Below are 21,739 nucleotides of genomic sequence, written 5' to 3' on the forward strand. Positions count from 1 at the left end.
TGAAGAACATTCTTCTCTTCATCTTCCTTACATTCGTTCTTCATTCACTGGATAAACTTTTATTGCCTTCTCACTATGTGTCAGGCTCTGAGCTCAGCCTGGGTATTGAGAGCCTTGCCCATGTCTCCAAAGGTGGAAGGAGAACAAGGACGCAGGAGCTGCGTGGCACCTGTGTCTCTGCCAGTTATTAATAAGGGGCTGTTTCCCAAGCTGTGGGACCAGCCCATCTCTTGCTCTGAACAGGATCCAATGTGTCTTTTCATTGTCCTGGTCATGGCTTGCAAGGCTCCTTCTTTTTTTTTTTTTAATTTAACTTTATTTATTCATGTATTTATTTTAATTTGACCAGAGAGGGACAGAGCACAAGAATGAGAGAGAAGGAAAGTGAGAAGGCAAGTGGCCAGTCCCGAGCCTTGAACCATGGTTGGCCATGTGGGAGTCCAGCGCCTTAACCACCACGCCACCTGCTGGTCCCCGCAAGGCTCCTTCTGTAGGAGCTTTAACCTTCCTGATACCATTCTTAGGAGTTCCTCTCTCTCTTTATATTCCCACCTTAGCGTTGGGATCCTCCTTCCAGCTCTTGCAGACAGCTGGGCAAGGGTCAACATAAATGTTCCATTTGTTTAGGACACTAGGGTCTATTTCATGTTTATTGGGCTCTCAATAAATCAATAGATAGGTCCTGCTGTGTTCAGGGACCAAGGTCACTAAATCTCTGCTCTAAACCCCATCTTCCAGATCCCAAAAAAGCTCAGATAGGTAGGGCAACCTGTGTCCTCTCTCTGTCTCTGTCTCGCTCTCCAAAATTTTTCTTTTAAAAAAAATTTTAAAACACTTCTTGTCACCTCTGACCTCTCATTCCTCTTGATAACTACAGAAACCATTTTAATCTGATAGAGACAGCGCCAGGGCAAGTGAGAGCTGGACGGGCACTGGGCGACTTTGTGCCTCATGGAGGAAAGATAACTAAACACTGGCAAAGGAGATCCTAAGAAACCAAGAGGCAAAATGTCATCATATGCATTCTTTGTGCAAACTTGCCGGAAGGAGCACAAGAAGAAGCACCCAGATGCTTCAGTCAGCTTCTCAAGAGTTTTCTAAGAAGTGTTCAGAGAGGTGGAAGACCATGTCTGCTAAAGAGAAAGAAAAGTTTGAAGATATGACAAAGGTGGACAAGGCCCGTTATGAAAGAAAAATGAAAACCTATATCCCTCCTAAAGGGGAAACAAAAAAGTTCAAGGATCCCAATGCACCCAAGAGGCCTCCTTCAGCCTTTTTCTTGTTCTGTTCTGAATATCGCCTAAATCAAAGGAGAACATCGTGGCCTGGCCTATCCATTGGTGAAATTGCAAAGAAACTGGGAGATGTGGAGTAACACTGCCGCAGGTGATAAATAGCCTTGTGAAAAGAAGGCTGCAAAGCTGAAGGAAAAATATGAAAAGGATATTGCTGCATACCGAGCTAAAGGAAAGCCTGATGCAGCAAAAAAGGGAGTCATCAAGGCTAAAAAGAGCAAGAAAAAGAAGGAGGAAGAAGAGGACGAGGAAGATGAAGATGAGGAAGAAGCAGAAGATGAAGTGGATGAAGATGAAGAAGATGATGATGAATAAGTTGGTTCTAGAGCAGTTTTTTTTTTCCCTTGTCTATAAAGCATTTAACCCCCCTGTACACAACTCATTCCTTTTACAGAAAAAAACTGAAATGTAAGACTGTGTAAGATTTGTTTTTAAACTGTACAGTGTCTTTTTCTATATAGTTAACACATACCGAATGTATCTTTAGATAGCCCTGTCCTGGTGGTATTTTCAATAGCCACTAACCTTGCCTGGTACAGTTGGGGGTTGTAAATTGGCATGGAAATTTAAAGCAGGTTCTTATTGGTGCACAGCACAAATTAGTTATATATGGGGATGGTAGTTTTTTCATCTTCAGTTGTCTCTGGTGTAGCTTATGTGAAATAATTGTTGTTCTGTTAACTGAATACCACTCTGTAATTGCAAAATAAAAAAAAAAAAGTTGCAGCTGTTTTGTTGACATTCTGAATGCTTCTAAGTAAACCATTTCAATCTGAGGTGTGTCCTGCCATATTTGTGCAGGGCACGAGCACTCTGCACAGTTTTCATTTTTTGTTGTTAACAAAAATTTTTTCCCCTTTTTTGGTTGTGCGTAGGTGCCCAAAATCCCAAGAGGAGACAAAAGGAGAGGGGAATGAAGCATGGCCATCCCCCCAGGGGAGTGATTTCTCACTTTCTGTCTCTCTGTCTCTCTGCAGCGAGCGCACGTGCCCTATAATAAAAATCTCTCTTTAAAAAATATCAATAAATAAACTTAAAAAGAAAACAAAGAAAATGAGTAAGCATGAGAATAATGAACTTCAGGCACTTTGCATTCGGTCTGTGGGACACCAAGGAAGACGCTGTTACTTTATCTATCCAGCGCCTCTTCCCCTCTTCTGGGGGCAGACCTCTCTTCACTGGGGACCTGTTCCTTCCTTCCTCCATCTGGTCTGGGAGGCGGCTGATCAAAGTACCCTGTACCCTTTCTCTTGGACAACTGTGAACACATGACCCTGCTTAACCATAATAGTGTGCTACTCACCTGGCCACGGTGATTGGTATGAAAATTCACCCAAAGATCAGTCCAAACTAATGAACAAACAGAAACAAAGGCTTTTTCTAAACAAGCTGGTATGCAAACTCCTTTCTTCCTGGCCAAAGAGCTATGTAAATACGACTCTGGTGCTGCCATGTGAGGAGCCTGGGAGGATGAGGTCCCTACAGTCTGTAGGAAAGAAGAGATGAGAGAGTGAGAGAAAGAGATGGAAACAAAGAAAGAATGTATTTCTGCAATGTTAGGTTTCCAGGTCTGACGACCCTGGCATTATCTAGCAACTATTCTTTGAGCTACCCCAAGATTTTTTTTCCAAAAGTCTTTTTTCTTTTTTTCACTTAAGCTAGTTTGTTTTAGATTTTTTTCTTTTCCTCAGTTGGAACCCAGTCTATTTTTTTTTTTTTTTGAGAAGTTTTTTTGCTATAGGGTGCATGTGCTCGCCAGGAGAACAGAGAGAGACAGAGAGATAGAAAGCAAGAAATCAGCCCCCGGGGGAATGGCCACGCCGCAATCCCTTCTCCTCCATTCTCCTCTCGGGATCTTGGGCACGCACGCACACGCACCCGGCATGAGTTTAAGCCACCGGGTCCGGGACTCAAACCATGGTCAACTACATGGGAGTCCAGCAAATAGCCATTATGCCAACTGCTGGTCCCTAACCCAGTCTTGATGAACAGAAATACTCTGATAGCAGTTTTCTGTACCTTACACTTTTTTTTTTTTAATTGTCAAAAATTTGAGGGTCTGTTTGTCTGAGAACTGAGTCTGTTCCCTCTATGATCAGAGTGTTAGATTGTTCTCTCCTTACCCAGATGACAGTGGTAGCTACATTTCCCAGAACCCTCTTCCCTGCATTGGCTCTGGGGTAGAGTCTACTGAGAGTAAAGTTGCAAGGGGTGATTAAGGTATTGGACTCCCCCATGGCCAACCACAGTTCGAGTCCTGGAACTGGTGACCTGCTTTCTTACTTTCCCTTTTCTCTCTCTCTCTCTCTCATCAAATTAAAAAACAATACTGGGTCACTGGGAAAGTCATGATGTGCTTTTCTATGCAAAAATGGTCATGACTTTCCCAACAACCCAATAATAATAAATAAAATAATAAAAAGAAGAAAAAAAGTGGAAGACAGAGGTGATGGAGCAGCCATTTCTCTCGGAAGGTTAGAGGTGGTGAGAGACAGACGTAGAGACAGAGACAGCTTATGTTTGTCTTCCCTCGCCTTCTCCTCTCTGTGACTGCCAGCCCTGCTGACCAGCTGTGACCCCACACCCACCACCAAAGCTTTGCTGTGAACTCCCAGAGCCTCCATAGACTCTGCATCCTTGTGGAGATGTTCCCAGCCTGCTTTGCTTTCTGTAGGCTCCACCTTGCTCGCCCACACGAGGGCCGACCAGTGACTTTCCTACAATCTTTCAACTTCCCTTTTCAGATCCTTACTCCTCTGGCTCCTCCACAGTTGTTTAAGCTCTAATTCTAACAATAAATTCCTTATTCCATAATGCTCACTGTAGTTCTGCTTCTGTGGTTAATCCTGAGTAATGCCAGTGGTGTTGGGTGAGCCCTGACAAAGAAACTTCCTGCTTCCATCCTTTGTTTCTGGTCCACACCCACTTCTCAGACTTATTGGTCCCTACTCTCTGGTTATTCCATCTCCTTTCTCATTCTTCATCTCTTCATGTGTTTCTTCAGGTGGGAAGAATTGATGCTGTCCCTGCCCTCTCTGACCACTATGCTATTTGCAGTCTCAAACTATTCTTTCTCACCTCTGCCTGGTTCACTTTGTCACTACTTCCTGTTCCCGGTTCCTACTCACAAGCCAAGGTTGGCAGGCGGCCGAAAGATTTAACTAGCTGGCACTCAGCTAAGGCAAATATCAGGATGTCCTGCCTAGAGCTTCCCACTCAAGATTTCCAATTAGGAAATGTCACTAGGGCAGGAACCAAATACCCTCAAAAAGAATTCAATGGGCACTGTACATTGCCCAGAGTAGATGTCAAGTAAATATTTTATTAATTAACATAGAGAAAAACTATTTGAGTTGAACATCAAACATCAAGGACTATTTTAAAAACCAACATGGTAGATCAGCAGCTGGTGTAATGGCTGTTGCTGGACTCCAATGTAGTTGACCACGGTTCGAGTCTCAGTCCTGGTAGGTTAAACTCACGCCAGGTGCATGTGTGTACGTGCCCAAGATCCTGAGAGGAGAATGGAGGAGAAAGGATTGCGGCATGGCCATCCCCCTGGGGGGATTTCTCGCTTTCTGTCTCTGTCTTTCTGGCAAACACATGTGCCCTATAGCAAAAAAAAACTCTCAAAAACCAAAAACTAAAAAAACAACATAGTGGGCCAACCAGTGGCATGGTGGTTAAGATAGCAAGATCCTACATGGCTAATTGCGTGGTTCAAGTCCTGGACCCAGTGGCTTAAAAAACACAAAATCTCAGGAGGAAAATGGAAGAAAAGAAGGGATTGTGGCATGGCCATCCTTCATGGGGTGCGCTATCTCACTTTCCCTCTCTGTTTCTCTGTCTCTCTCCAGTGAGCACACGTGTCCCATAGCAAACAAACTAAAATTAAAAGAAAATGAAACATGTTTTTTTGGTCCATTGAATGCATACATGGGTTTGAAATTTCCATTAGAGTTGGCTCTGTTCCCAAGGAGCTCGAGGTCTCTTTTAGCTCTGCAACGATGGCTCAAAAGTCAGTCCTACTAATACCAGTCCAGCCATTGCTCCTTGTGAATTGCTGGTTGAGTCAGCTGGCCTCTCTGGGCTTTGGCTAGTCTGTCTAGATCAATGAAGTGGAGAGATATTTTTATTTTTATCTTTTATTTTTTTGTAGAGGTTTTTGCTATAGGGCACGTGTGCTCACCAGAAAGACAGAGAGAGACAGAAAGCGAGAAATTACCCCCCAGGAAGAATGGCCATGCCACAGTCCCTTCTCCTCCATTTTCCTCTAAGGATCTTGGGCATTCACGCACACACACTTGGCGTGAGTTTAAACCACTGGTTCTGGGACTCAAACCACGATCAACTACACGGGAGTCCAGCAATATAGCTATTGCGCCAACTGCTGGTCCTGAGAAATATTTTTGAATCACAGTATCTTGGGCCTGGAAGAAACTTTATGGGGAATCCCTTATTAAGGAAGCTGATTGGGGCCAGCAGGTGACTCACGCACACACACTTGGCGTGAGTTTAAACCACTGGTTCTGGGACTCAAACCACGATCAACTACACGGGAGTCCAGCAATATAGCTATTGCGCCAACTGCTGGTCCTGAGAAATATTTTTGAATCACAGTATCTTGGGCCTGGAAGAAACTTTATGGGGAATCCCTTATTAAGGAAGCTGATTGGGGCCAGCAGGTGACATGGTGGGTAAGGGTGCTGGACTCCCACATGGCCAACAGCATTTTGAGTCCCAGAACTGGCGGCTTGCTTTCTTACTTTCTCTCTCTGGTCAAATAAAAATAAATAAATAAATAAATAGTTAAAAAATAAGTCTTTAAAAAAAGAAAAGGAAGCTGATCCTTGTTTGTCTCCAACCAGTCTCTCCAACTTCACATGACCCATCACTTAGCTGGCTCCCTTTGGCCACATGCTACTGTCCTATCTCTGCAGGTAGATACTGAGAATGGTGACTTGGGCCTCCATCGAAGAGTTGGGACAAATGTCTAACAGCAGAACTTTCTTCATATAGAAATAAGGTACCCTACATTTTTAAAAGGACATTGTGGGGTAGCTCCATGGAGCAGCAATAATGCACTGCTCAAGGAAGCCAGATCCCAAATAGCAATCGCTGTTCAAATCCCTGGCCTGGTCAGCCTGAAACACTCTAGGCATGTGCGTAAGTGCCCAAGATGCAAAGGGCTAGGAGGCTGGAGGCAGGGGATCTTGGCATGACTGGACTCTGTGAAGGATGCTCATCTATCTCACACACACCTATGCACGCACACATTCTATCATGAATAAGGAGAACATTTAAAAAAATTTTTTAAAGGACATTATTGCCCAGGTTGACAATGGAACATGAAGAGCACAGTATAGCCAGCAGAGGATCGAGAAAAACTGGACATGCTGCAGGAGGAAGAATAATTTATTATAAAGAATAAAACAGGCAGCTCCTGTCATTAGGTATTGAGTATGTGCAACACACTTTTTATCTGTGTAAGCATTTCATCCTCACAACAACTCTGGGGTTATTTCCAACTGACAACTAAGGGAACTGACACCAATGGTCTCTGATAAAACGCTTCACATTACGCAGCTGGTAAGACACTCTGAAGTGACCTTGACCTCTTTCCATGCACAATCCTGCACATCTATATGCAATCCCTGTCACTATTCAGCAAGAGTCTTGTGCAGTTTCCTGACAAGAAGAGAACTGAAAGCCTATGCATTAGGTCATGTATCGAGTCATATATCATATCACAAGTTGTGTCAAGTCATATCAAATCGTATCATCAGTAGTTGGTTGGGTAGATTTATGATCAAACAATGCAATTCTCCTTTAGTCATGCAGATACAATTACTTTCAGCTCCTCCTTCCATGATCTACATACATCCCCCAGGCGTATAACCCCTCTGGGTATGGGGGCGAGGTGGAGTCCACCAAGCCATGCAATAGAGGTGACTGTCCTGATCAGGTAAACCGAGAGAGCAGTGGCCCTGGCTTGAGGTTGGTTCAACAAGGTTTATTTGGTTTTGCTGCATGTCTCACCTGTGTCACATCTGTCCTCAGCCACTCCTGGAAGCCAGGGCGGGCCAGTAGAGCTCTGACAGCAGCCCTGAGAGGAAAACAACTTACCAGAAAAGCTGTTACCTCACTCTCATTCGCACGTGTAATGTTTTTTTCCTGTACGTATGATGTACTTCCACCGTGGCTAGTGCTGGTATTAAGAGCAGGGTGAGAGCTCCAGATACCCGCCTCCTCATCTCTATCAGCACCCCATCCCCACACACATGCACCTTCTCTTTTGCTATAAACAACTGATGTTTGCTCAATGCAGGAAATGTTCTGTACAAACGCAGCAATCTGACTTCCCAAACTCTCCTCCTTCCCACAAAGGAGGCCCTGAAGTTTTTTCTATGTGGAAATTCTGGAGCCCCCACGTGTGCCTGTCTCTTCCATGAGACTGCTCCTTCCCAAGGGGAAGAAATTGACCTCCCCTTTTTTATTAGTTTTGCATGTGTGCTCACCAGAGAGAGAGAGAAAGGTAAAGTGAGAAAGCAAGCCACAGGTTTGGGACTCAAATGGCAGTTCACCGCGTGGGAGTCCAGCAGTTTAACTGCCGTGCCACTGGTCCCTGGTCTTTTTCTTAATGATTTTTCAAGACGTGTATATGTTAAAGCGATGACTTTTTATATCTGTTATGAATGTTACATATTCTCTACAATTTATTCTTTTTATCTTATAGTTTGGTTTATGGTGCTTTTGTCACTGTTTTTTTTTTTTTTTTTTTTAAGAGAGCTTTTTGCGATAGGGCACGTGCACTCACCGGAGAGACAGCAAGACAGAAAGCTAGAAATTACCCCCCAGGGGGGATGGCCACGCTGCAAACCCCAACCCCTTCCCCTCCCTCTCGGGATTTTGGGCATGCACGCACACAAGCCCGATGTGAATTTTAAGCCACCAGGCCCAGGACTCTAACCACGGTCAACTATGTAGGAGTCAAGCGACGTAACCATTACGCCATCTGCTGGACCTGTCCCTGAAGTTTTTAAATTAAAATGTTAGTGCAATTAGAACCATCACTCTTTTTTTGTCACAGGTTCTGCTCTTCTGTTGTTGGAACTATGCTTAAACATACTTTTCCACTCCAGGATGATATATTTGTTAGGGTAGCTTTATTTTTCATAGACACGGCTTTCCCAAACTGCTGACCAGACATCGCAAAGGCGGGGCCAAGGTGTGACCCAGAGGATATTTCTGCTATGTGGTACTGAGAAGCAAAAGTGGTGAAGATTCCATTATCTCAAAATCTATTTTCATCACACAGAAAATAAAACGAGAACTGAGCTGTGGTAAGGCCAATTCTTTGTTTCTTATGCAAAGGATCTGGAAGTAATGTTTGTTCTTTCCTAGAATCCACAGGTGGGCTGGGCTCATTACAACTAGGACATTTCACCAAAGTGAGAACACCTGAGGGACAGAAGGGGCCCGCCAAGAGCAACCAAAGAAACTCTCCAGCAACCTCCTGGCATGGGCTTCGCTCCCACAAGGGTTGCTGATTGCTCAGGCTTTTACAATCCTCAAGCTCTGTTCCAAGGAGCTTTTGTGGTTGAAATCAATGTGCTTCTGGGAATAAGTGCCCTTATTATTTCTTTGTTCACATTATTTGCCGTGCTCTTATGCCACCAGACATGACACTCTTTGTACTGCAGTGTAGTAACTGTCCTTTCAAGAATCGCTAAGAGCTTTCTAATTAGGACCCACAACCTCAGACTGATGGAGAAACTGAAGCCCAGAGACAGGGATGTCATGGCTTCACCTCAGTCACAGAGGAGCCAAGTCCAGGTCTGGCTCCCACTCTGAGGCTGCGGGGCTCAGACTACACAGCTTACTTAGCAGGGAGTGCAGAATGATGGGGCTGCTCGAGTGCCTGGTAGGGCCTGCTGGCCCTCTGCAGCACTGCTGAGGACCACCTGCTGTTGAGCTGAGAAAAGAGAACTAGAAATTCCCAGGAACTGGTTGAACAATAGCTCTCATGCTTATAATCAGTTCTCAGTAACAGGACCAGAAACTGCATGAAGCCTAGGTCACTGGAAACTTAATTCTGCATTAAGGAATTCAATCTTCTCAACTGCCTACTGTAAGCTGGGCACCATGCTGGACACTGGGAATGCAAAGATGAAGTCCCTATCCCTCCCTTTGAATGTTCCGTCTAGAAAAGGAAATATGTCAGCAGGGAGTTACAAGACACTGAGTGCTTTAGTACAGGATAGAACTAAAAGCCGCCCCCCCTCCCCCCAGGGCTTTCAAGGAAACTTCCTGGACTTTTGACCTGGGTAAATCTTTTGTTTGGTTTGTTTTTAAAGAAGATTTTGCGTTTAGGGTGTGTGCACTCTCACTGGAGGGAGAGACAGTAAGAGGGAAACTGAGAAATCATCCCCCACCCCTGGGGGAGGGGGATGGCCACTCTGCAATCCCTTCCTGCTAGTCTTTGCCCAGGATCTTGGCATGCATGCACACGCACCTGGCGTGATTTTCAAGCCACCAAGTTTAGGACTTGAACGGTGGTCAGTCATGTGGGAGTCCAGCGATGTGCTAGCCCTGACCTGGTAAATCTTAAGAGGTGGACTAGAGTTTACTGGGCAGAGCTGTAGGGAGAAGTGTGTGCTGAGAGTCGAGCATGCACAAAGGCCCAGAGGTGTGCCATATCCTGTGGCTCAGGGAACAAGGAGATTTGGCGATGTCCACTATTCTGATTTTATTTTATTTTTATTTTGTTGCCAGAGGCTGCTTGTGCTCAGAGATAGAGAAAGAAGGAAACTAAGAAAGCACCCCTTGGGAATGGTCACGTTGCAATCCTTTCTCATCCATTTTCCCCTCCTTTCAGGATCTTGAACATACACACACCTGGTGTTTCCCAGGGTGCTGGGTCCAGTGCTTGAACCATGCAGTTGGTCATATGGCATCTAGCTGTCTTAACCACCATCACCACGCCATGGGTTGGCCCAGTCTTTTGTTTTTTTTTAATGACCTTCTATAACTTCTCTTTAACAGTTTTTTTTTCTTTTTGAATGTCAGAAGGTACGTGTGTACATGTGTGCACAAAGGCAGGGAGAGAGTAAAGAGAAAGCACAATCCAATGGGGCCCTCAAGCCTTTTTCCTCCAATTCTCCATCCCTTCACTTCATGGGATGTGCATACATGCCTGGCATGTTTTTCAAGCCACAGTCAGTGGCTATGACCCTGGTCAGTCATGTGGGATACAGCTTTCTCTGGACAGTGCTTAACCATGTGTTTCATATTGGACTAACCCTCTTGTCTACTTTTCATAGCTAAAATCAATTTTTTATTCTCAGTATCTTATTTTGGATGTTTAAAAACTAAACATGAGTTTTCAGCTTCTTGCTTTAACCCTCCACTTTGAAGGGATTTGTGAATGCCTGACAGGGAAGGGTCATGTTTCTGGGAATGCTCAACAGAAAAGCACAAAGATAAACATTTCACTGCATTCTGAGGACACAAAGGCAGCTCAGGGAACCTTGGGCAGGAACTCAGCTGGGCCTTGTTCTTTCACAGCAGAAAATACAGCCTTAGTCAGCTCCTGAGGTCACCTGTCACAGGTCCAGTCACCTGGAGGGAGGTTTTGTGATTCCAAGCTCATTGCAGAAAGCACAGATGAAAGCAGATGGGGACTAGGGACATGAATGAATGGCAACCTGATAGGTGGCGATACAGGAGCAAAAGCATCAGAGTGGAACTGTAGGAATCTGATTCGCAGCATTCTGGGGGCAGGCTGAATGGGAATGGTGAGAGACAACAGGCCTCCAGCCCTGGTTCTCATAGTGTTTGGGGCAGCCCTGGCTGAGGATGTCAGAGATGAAAGGCTGGACGCCGGCGTTCTAGGAGCTCTGAGCTCCAGCAGCCCAGCCTGCTGGTATCACAGAGGCCCCAAGTGTTAGAGCTGCTGAGGCCCCATCAGAGCCTGAGGTGAGAGGGAGTGGCCTAGGGACTACAAAGCTTGCCAGAAAGTTTAAATAAACAAATAAATGAACTCTCAGGCCAGTCAGTGGTGTACTGTACGGTGTCTGTCCTGGACCTGGCGGTTTACAAAGCAAGCTGGGTGCATATGGGTGGATGCCAAATCTGAGGAAATGGAGGAGATGGGATTACAGCTTGGCCATATGCCCTGTAGCAAATTTTAGACTAAAAACGAAAGGAATGCTCACCTGTCTCCTGGGCCTTCTCACTCCTCTAACAGATTCCTCCGTTGGAATTAAGAGTATGTTGTCGCTTTGGGTGATTTGGGGTTGTTTCAAGTCAGGTTCTTCCTCGTTCATCCTTCCCCCCTCACCCCCTTTCTCTGTCATGGTCTGGCTGAGTGTCTGTTCTATGAGGCACCCCCAGTATGTACGCAGCAGATACAGGGCCTCTGCTCGCAGGAGGTTTCCAGGTGTCACTTGTAAAGGGGTGATCAGTGAGTTTTGTCTGCAGTGCCAAGGTCTAGCTGGGGGCTTAGTCACATTGAGGGGAGACATGAGAACACACATTCTTTCTGACTATATAAAGCACTCTCTGGAAGACCCTGCACAAAGCAGAAGAAGCAACTTAGGACATGAAAGAAAGGGAAGGACAAGAGAGGAAGCCAGGGTTGTAGGACAGCGGGACATTTCTTCCCATCCACAGGACACGGTAACAGCCACTGCTTGTCCACAATGGATGGGCACCCCAAGGGCCCGGGTGTTTCTTTTGTTTGGTTTGTTTTTAAAGAAGATTTTGCGTTTAGGGTGTGTGCACTCTCACTGGAGGGAGAGACAGTAAGAGGGAAACTGAGAAATCATCCCCCACCCCTGGGGGAGGGGGATGGCCACTCTGCAATCCCTTCCTGCTAGTCTTTGCCCAGGATCTTGGCATGCATGCACACGCACCTGGCGTGATTTTCAAGCCACCAAGTTTAGGACTTGAACGGTGGTCAGTCATGTGGGAGTCCAGCGATGTGCTAGCCCTGACCTGGTAAATCTTAAGAGGTGGACTAGAGTTTACTGGGCAGAGCTGTAGGGAGAAGTGTGTGCTGAGAGTCGAGCATGCACAAAGGCCCAGAGGTGTGCCATATCCTGTGGCTCAGGGAACAAGGAGATTTGGCGATGTCCACTATTCTGATTTTATTTTATTTTTATTTTGTTGCCAGAGGCTGCTTGTGCTCAGAGATAGAGAAAGAAGGAAACTAAGAAAGCACCCCTTGGGAATGGTCACGTTGCAATCCTTTCTCATCCATTTTCCCCTCCTTTCAGGATCTTGAACATACACACACCTGGTGTTTCCCAGGGTGCTGGGTCCAGTGCTTGAACCATGCAGTTGGTCATGTGGCATCTAGCTGTCTTAACCACCATCACCACGCCATGGGTTGGCCCAGTCTTTTGTTTTTTTTTAATGACCTTCTATAACTTCTCTTTAACAGTTTTTTTTTCTTTTTGAATGTCAGAAGGTACGTGTGTACATGTGTGCACAAAGGCAGGGAGAGAGTAAGATCAAGAGAAAGCACAATCCAATGGGGCCCTCAAGCCTTTTTCCTCCAATTCTCCATCCCTTCAGGATGTGGGATGTGCATACATGCCTGGCATGTTTTTCAAGCCACAGTGGCTATGACTTGACCCTGGTCAGTCATGTGGGATACAGCTTTCTCTGGACAGTGCTTAACCATGTGTTTCATATTGGACTAACCCTCTTGTCTACTTTTCATAGCTAAAATCAATTTTTTATTCTCAGTATCTTATTTTGGATGTTTAAAAACTAAACATGAGTTTTCAGCTTCTTGCTTTAACCCTCCACTTTGAAGGGATTTGTGAATGCCTGACAGGGAAGGGTCATGTTTCTGGGAATGCTCAACAGAAAAGCACAAAGATAAACATTTCACTGCATTCTGAGGACACAAAGGCAGCTCAGGGAACCTTGGGCAGGAACTCAGCTGGGCCTTGTTTTTTCATAGCAGAAAATACAGCCTTAGTCAGCTCCTGAGGTCACCTGTCACAGGTCCAGTCACCTGGAGGGAGGTTTTGTGATTCCAAGCTCATTGCAGAAAGCACAGATGAAAGCAGATGGGGACTAGGGACATGAATGAATGGCAACCTGATAGGTGGCGATACAGGAGCAAAAGCATCAGAGTGGAACTGTAGGAATCTGATTCGCAGCATTCTGGGGGCAGGCTGAATGGGAATGGTGAGAGACAACAGGCCTCCAGCCCTGGTTCTCATAGTGTTTGGGGCAGCCCTGGCTGAGGATGTCAGAGATGAAAGGCTGGACGCCGGCGTTCTAGGAGCTCTGAGCTCCAGCAGCCCAGCCTGCTGGTATCACAGAGGCCCCAAGTGTTAGAGCTGCTGAGGCCCCATCAGAGCCTGAGGTGAGAGGGAGTGGCCTAGGGACTACAAAGCTTGCCAGAAAGTTTAAATAAACAAATAAATGAACTCTCAGGCCAGTCAGTGGTGTACTGTACGGTGTCTGTCCTGGACCTGGCGGTTTACAAAGCAAGCTGGGTGCATATGGGTGGATGCCAAATCTGAGGAAATGGAGGAGATGGGATTACAGCTTGGCCATATGCCCTGTAGCAAATTTTAGACTAAAAACGAAAGGAATGCTCACCTGTCTCCTGGGCCTTCTCACTCCTCTAACAGATTCCTCCGTTGGAATTAAGAGTATGTTGTCGCTTTGGGTGATTTGGGGTTGTTTCAAGTCAGGTTCTTCCTCGTTCATCCTTCCCCCCTCACCCCCTTTCTCTGTCATGGTCTGGCTGAGTGTCTGTTCTATGAGGCACCCCCAGTATGTACGCAGCAGATACAGGGCCTCTGCTCGCAGGAGGTTTCCAGGTGTCACTTGTAAAGGGGTGATCAGTGAGTTTTGTCTGCAGTGCCAAGGTCTAGCTGGGGGCTTAGTCACATTGAGGGGAGACATGAGAACACACATTCTTTCTGACTATATAAAGCACTCTCTGGAAGACCCTGCACAAAGCAGAAGAAGCAACTTAGGACATGAAAGAAAGGGAAGGACAAGAGAGGAAGCCAGGGTTGTAGGACAGCGGGACATTTCTTCCCATCCACAGGACACGGTAACAGCCACTGCTTGTCCACAATGGATGGCCACCCCAAGGGCCAGGCTGTTCCTCGTGGATCAAGTGTGACACGGGTTGTGGAAGAACACCAAATATGGTGCCTGGCCAGAGCGCCAGAATGGGGAGGGGGATATAAATGGGTGTTAGTAATGAATAGGTGTTCAGGTGGTGGAAAAAAATAAAGCAAAGCCACCAAGGTCAGAATGTGCAGACTGAGCTCCTGGAATGCCCAGGAAGTTAGTTCACACACAAGGAGGGGTGTTGAGAGGTGAGGCTAGAATGTCTTGGTGGTGTTTAATCATGGAGGGTCTTCGATGATAACTTGGTGAATTTGGGCTCCACGGGCATCCAGTGGGAACAGTTTTAAAAAATTTTTTTAATTAAAAAAGCTAGTACAGCAAATTGGGAAGCAACAGTAAGTTTTCAGATGAGACTGAAACTAGCAAGGAAAACAAGATGCAAATGCAGTATTCCAGGGAGACAGAATGAGGCTGTGAACTAGGATGATGGTAGTGGGAACAGAGGGAAGAACACTGTGAGGGACAGCGCCCCTTCCAAAAGTAGGACAGCTTCTTTCCCTGCCTAGACACCTATCTCATATAAACACACAGAGGCCCCACACTTAGAGGTGAGAGAAAGAGCCTTTTTACCACCACCCTCTTCAGCTGTCAACCCCTACGCTCCCCCTCTACCAAATGCTTCTTCCCACGCCCTCTTCTCCTGTTCCCTCCACCCCATTTTGGGCAATGGACAGAGGTTTTTGTCCTAGGGACAGTAACGCGGGGGTTATTTATGTCTGCAATTGCACTGTCCAGCCCCAACTGGGGGACATGTGTTTGGTGGGAATCAGGGCCACACTCCATCTCCCAGGCAAAGTCCTTGGCTAGAGAGCCTGCAGCTGTAGCTTCCTTGAGATCCCGCTGATGGAATGGGGCCACAAAAATCAGTCCACACTGCTGTTTCCAGAGGCTTTCAGCTAACCCATCTGTAGCTGGACAGCCTGTTAGGCCCTGCGCAAGTGCTCACATCACTCCAGTGCTGCTTCTTTTAGTGTCTTTGTAGTTCACTAAGTTTTCTCTACTCAGCGTAGATGTCTTCCTGAAATGCCGGCTCCTTGCTTCACTGTCTGTCTTTGAACTCACAAAACCTTGGCAGCAGGGAAGGAGTCCTCACCCGGTAGCTGCAAAGTGCCCATTGCATCATGGCACTGATGTCCGGTAGACTTGATAGTGGGAACTAACTGCGGCTATGAACCCATTTGCTTTGCAGTTGAGCAGTAACTCTCCAAAAAAGAAAAGCCTGGGCTGGCTCACTGCATTGGTGACACTTGTCCCATTTGTCCCAGCCCCTGCTCAGAGCTCAAGGTTTGTGCTGATAAAGTCTGAAAGGTAGAAGAATCCTTCCAAGACAACAGAATAAATTCTTCTGTGCCTAGTCCCTTCTAGATCCTTGAGTGACCTGGGACATCATCCTTCTTTGTGGCAGAGGTGACCTGAAATGTCACTGCTCAATAAGGCTACAGTTGCTTGCCTAGGCCTTGCTGCCCACTGCCCTATCGGGGAGGAAGCACCCACTTGGTGGACACCTACCAAATACCAGGCATGTCACATTTCATATCCACAATGTCAACAGGGTAGTTAGCCCCATTTCACAGATGAAGCAGCAAAGGCTTAAAGAGACGTTAAGAGAAGAAATGGAGACCAGCAGCTGACTGTCCACGAGACTGGATGTGATACTGGTTGTGGAAGGATATAAAGGATCACCTTTGGTAGAAGGAATTAGGGCAGGGGTATTTCTGTGGGGTCTGGAGGGGTAGATGATTCCCTCCCCCGCCTTTTTTTTTTTTTTTTTTTAAAGAGAAAGCAAGCATGAGAGAGATAAAGGTACTCTTGACAGGGTCTCACCATGCATAGTTCTCCTGCCTCATCCTCCCAGCTACCTAGGACCACAGGCACATGCCACCATGTCCATTCTGTTCAGGTTGGCCGTGGACCCAAAACCCAGCCTCCTCTGTGGCCTCCGCCACTACACAGCAGCATCCTCCTACCTACGCCTCTATGGCTGGGCCACAGAGGGGTGTATAAAATACTTGGGGGTCATGGGAGACCACATTCTGTTTTAATTTCCCTCTGACCAAGGTTATTGAGAGATCTCCATTTTTCCCAATCACGCAGAACTGAAGCAGGTTTAAAACTGCAGTGAGGGACCAGGAGCTAGCACAAGAATGTTGCTGGACTCCCACATGACCGTGGTTTGAATCCTGGACCTCGTGACTTGAAACTTATACCAGGTACATGTGCATGCATGCCCAAGATCTTGAGAGGAGAATGGAGAAGAGACTGCAGTGTGGTCATCCACTCTGGGGGGTGACTTCTTGCTTTCTGTCTCTCTGGTGAGCACATGTGCCCTGTAGCAAAAATCTCTCTCAAACAAAACAGCGGTGAATAGTTAGGTTTGTTGTAAAGGAAAACTGGGTGAACTGAGGATGGTCAAATACCAAAAGAGGGCACCTGGGCTGAGTGAGTGTCTCTGAAGGGGCTCACAGGAAATGGCAGCCACTCTGACCTGGATGGGCCTGCCCAAACCTCTCCCTCTTCCTAATTTCCCTCTGACCAAGGTTATTGAGAGATCTCCATTTTTCCCAATCACGCAGAACTGAAGCAGGTTTAAAACTGCAGTGAGGGACCAGGAGCTAGCACAAGAATGTTGCTGGACTCCCACATGACCGTGGTTTGAATCCTGGACCTCGTGACTTGAAACTTATACCAGGTACATGTGCATGCATGCCCAAGATCTTGAGAGGAGAATGGAGAAGAGACTGCAGTGTGGTCATCCACTCTGGGGGGTGACTTCTTGCTTTCTGTCTCTCTGGTGAGCACATGTGCCCTGTAGCAAAAATCTCTCTCAAACAAAACAGCGGTGAATAGTTAGGTTTGTTGTAAAGGAAAACTGGGTGAACTGAGGATGGTCAAATACCAAAAGAGGGCACCTGGGCTGAGTGAGTGTCTCTGAAGGGGCTCACAGGAAATGGCAGCCACTCTGACCTGGATGGTCCTGCCCAAACCTATCCCTCTTCCCTTTTCACTGGACAAGATCAATCCCTTGAGGCAGCTCAGGCTTATAGGTCAAGGCCAGTGTGGGCTACCCAACCCCTTTCCATGATCTCGGTGGGAATAGGAACGGCATGACTGTGAACCAAGGAGCTGATCCACCTGGAGTTGGTCCATCATTGTATTCCCAGCACCTGCTCCACTGTAGGTGTTCAGTAAACATCTGGTGAATGAATCAAAGGTTACCCATTGTCGAGCGTCAGTGCCTTTGCTGACTGCCTCTGGCACAGATCTGGGAAGTATGTTTGAGTTCAAACACCTGTCTGGACAAATGTTGCTGACAGCTGCAGAGTTCTGTGATGTTAGCCAAGCTGCCTTCAGCGCTCAGGATGAAGTGCTTTCTATCAGCTACTCCAGACCAGCCACTTGGGTGGGGCATGGCAATTAGTGCTTAGGACAGATTCATGGGCCCTTCTCCTGAGTCAAGGACCTTCAAGGAGATTCCAGATGCTCACTGCCGGAGAGAGAACAACTCTAGCCAGGGCTAATATGCTTTTGAGCATCCCAGGGGACACAGTAACCATAAGTAGGAGAGATCTGATGTTGCTTAAGTGATTCTGTGTGTGATTATGGTTATTTCTCCCTAATGCTTTGGTACCTTGAAATGTGACACTAAGGCGTTTGTGCCATCCCATGGCCTGGCAGGAAGTAGCAGTAGTTTCTGCAGTATGAGATCATAGTTCATTATTTTTGAGTGTAAGCTTCTACCTCCTCGAGGTTAAATATGACACATTTTGCATAGAGAAATATGTAATGATTTTCCCGACAACCTAAAATTTACTGCACACTTCGGGGGGGTGGCAATCTTCTCTCCAAATGCTCTTTGGTTCCTCTCTAGCTCGCAAGTATAATAATGGGTACCTGACTATCTCTGAAGAAAGGGACATATGCATTCCAAATGATGCAAAGGGGAAAACGCCAGAGGGCCAGCTTTCTAATGACCAAAGATCTCCTGTCTGCCAACACACATGGAGACACTACTAAGTATTTCCAGAAAAATGGCAGTCTTCTGGATGCTGTCAATTGTTTTCATAAAGCCCTAGCCGCATTCTCTAAAAATAGGCCTTTTTTCTGTCACATGAGAGTACAAGTTGCTTGAGGGCCCTCCCTGTCAGTTTCCTTTTCAATCTCCCATTGCCAGCTCAGGCCTGGCAGGGTGCTGGGCTCACACTGAGTCCTCTTTGTCCTACAGCAGCCCTTTCACCCACTTCTCCTGTGGTCCTCCTTATCACCTGTCAGCTTTTGCAGGTGGGCAGGGACAGGAAAGCACGTTAGAGACACACGTGTTAATTTATCATCACTTTGCTCACCTCACTTGAATTTCGAGCCACCAGAGTGGGATGACTTGTAAGCAGAAAGCATCATTAGCCCCACTGTTTGGGGGGAAGGTTGTGGGGAGAGCTGGAGAGACTCAGGCCGCACAGCCTGCTTTTACTTTCCATGGTTTGGCAAACAGAAGAATTAAGACATAGTATTTTCTCACAATCCCCCAGCCCAATTTAGCTCTATGTCATTTGTCATAGTCCTCTATTTTAAATTGCCAAAGAAAGTTGAAAAAGAGACTATTTCTTTTTAGCATACCACTCAATTTTCTTCGAAATGACCTGACTTTGTAGGTATCTGGTAGATGCTCATTTTCCTGATTATCCTAATTCATATGGTTTTACCCTTCCTTTGTAATTTTACTGGAAGAAAAATGATCTGGAAACAAAAATATTTTTAGTTCTGATTTGCCAGCTAGTATCACTATACAAAGGCTAGACTTGTATACATGATCTGTGAATATGTCCCCCCAGCTTTTCTCAGTCCATTTCAATGATTACCCAAACCTAAGTAATACACAAAGAGGACAATTATTTCTTGAATAGTAAACTTGACTGTGCAGTAGAGAATTGCTCTTGGAGAAATTAGCAAGAAAGTAAAGGGAAGAGACACAGGCTGAAAAATGTTTTGTAACTGACTTGAAGAAAGCAAGTTTACAACATTTAGCACTGTCTATCAGAATGTAGGAACCAATATTTCTAGGTCTTGGGAGGTTTATTTCAGGAGAGAAACATGACTTGCTCTGTTTAAACCCCAATTATAATTCAAAATTAAATTGCTCAAAGCACTTTAAGCTTGGAGATACCACAGGATAATGGGCCGCTCTAGCTGAGCCAATGAAATGCAGAGTCCATGGTGTTAAAGGTCTAGTGCTCTTGAGCAAGAAATGGAAAGGAAGACCATAACAACCTGCTGGAGTGTTGTTCTAGGAAATCTGAGCCAACTCACCAGACTTCTGGACTTCTCACTACATCTCGTACTTGTAACGTCTGTGTGACTGACGAAGTCTGTCTCAGGCAGCACTGTGGGAAGATGTTTGGTTGAGCACTACAGTACTGTATTGCCGGAAGGAAAGCAAACACACAAATGCTAATATCCTCCCTGTCATCTACACTCTCCCACGTGAAACCTCTAGCAGATCAAACAATTCTGACATAGGTCCCTCATGTAGAAGCCCACTTACAGGTCAGCTGGGTCTCAAGGTAATAGTGAGCCCTCATTTCTTACTTCCAGTACTGTCTAACAATATAGGCAGTAGCCACATGAGGCAATTTAAATCTAGCTGAACTGACATTAAGCGAGATGCAGCTCCTCAGCCACAATGTCTACACTCTTGCTACTCTATAGCGTCACATGGCTAGGGCTGTACTGAACAGTGCAGATCGAGGACACTTCCATCATCAGAGTCGTTGGCCAGCGCTGCGCCTAGTCTATGCTGAGTGGCAGATCATCTCACACTCAGTATTTTGTTGGCTGACACTGGCACAGAAAAATCAAGTGACCTACCTAAGGTTCCACAAGTGAGTTCTAGAAAGAGAATTTGAATGGACCTATCTGGGACCCTTGTCTGAGGATCTTGTTTGTTCTTCTCTGGACCTTATCTTAATGTGAGGAGTAACTTATGGTTTCCAGGTACAAATTACATGCCACTTTGGCTGTTTTTGGCTATAAAGATGATGTCCGAAGATCTTTTAGTTTAAGCTGAAATACAATAGTACATTTATTTCTAAATAGGGTGCTAGTCTACCATAATTGAAGGCAATCAGCAGAAAACATTTTATATCATTCTGTGTCTTTAAATATTTTAATTAAGTGATTTACAACAGTAAATCACTAGTAGTTACTACTAGTAGTAGTAACTTCCATTTTAGTTACTTCAATATTAAGTTCTTTTATTACTCAATGTACCCAAATTGGATATGAAGGAAAACAGCTTAAATGTGTGTTCAGTGGCAGAGAAAAGATAACTTTATTTTAAAAAAAAATTAAACACTGGGACCAGCAGAGGGCATAATGGTTACGTTGCTGGGCTACCATGTAGTCAACTGTGGTTTGAGTCCTGGACCTGGTAGCTTGCAACTCATACAGGATGTGAGTGCATGTGTGTCCAAGATTCCAAGAGGTGAATGGAGAAGGAATTGTGGTGTGGCCATACCCCCTGAGAGGTGATTTCTCACTATCTCTGTCTTTCCAATGAGTGCAAGTGCCTTATAGCAAAAAATCTCTAAAAAAAAAAAAAAGCTAAGACTAAGGACTGATCTAACGCCGTGAAAAATATTAGGAAGGATAATAATAATGACGACAGTGGCAAATATCTATCTGCTATGTGCCATGCATGTTGTAAGTGCTTTACACATGTTAATTCTATACCGACTCACGTGAATCTTTGCACTTATCCCATGAAACAGTATCATGCTTCCCGATTTTAGGAATGAGGAAATTGAGGCACAGAGTAGTAGCTTGGGGCCAGCATGTCGCATGGTAGTTAAGGTGCTAGATTCCCACCTGGTCAACCATGGTTTGAGTCCTGGACTTGGCAGCTTGAAAAATCACGCTGGGTGTATGTGTGTACCCCAGATCCCAGGAGAATGGAGAAGGGACTGTGGCACAGCCATTCATTCCCCTGAGTAGTGACTTTTCCACCTCTCCTCCCCTTTAACAAGTACACACACCCTACTGCCAAAGAGTAGGAGTAGAGCGAAGACCTGAACCCGGGCAATGCGGCTCTGAAGGGTGTGCTCTTGGCCAGTAGGCTAAACCGCAGTCACTAAGCACTGAGAAAAATTAGTCCTGCCTTCCTAGATTCAACCAGCCAGTGTCCTTTATTGTCTGTTTCTAAATTCAGGAAACATCCTTACTTCATAGTTAAGTATGCATGTCTTTCTAGTCCATCTCTTACGCCAGTAGGCTAAACCGCAGTC

Source organism: Tupaia chinensis, unplaced genomic scaffold (assembly GCF_000334495.1).
Source record: "Tupaia chinensis unplaced genomic scaffold, TupChi_1.0 Scaffold142846_1, whole genome shotgun sequence".
Classification (NCBI taxonomy): Eukaryota; Metazoa; Chordata; class Mammalia; order Scandentia; family Tupaiidae; genus Tupaia; species Tupaia belangeri.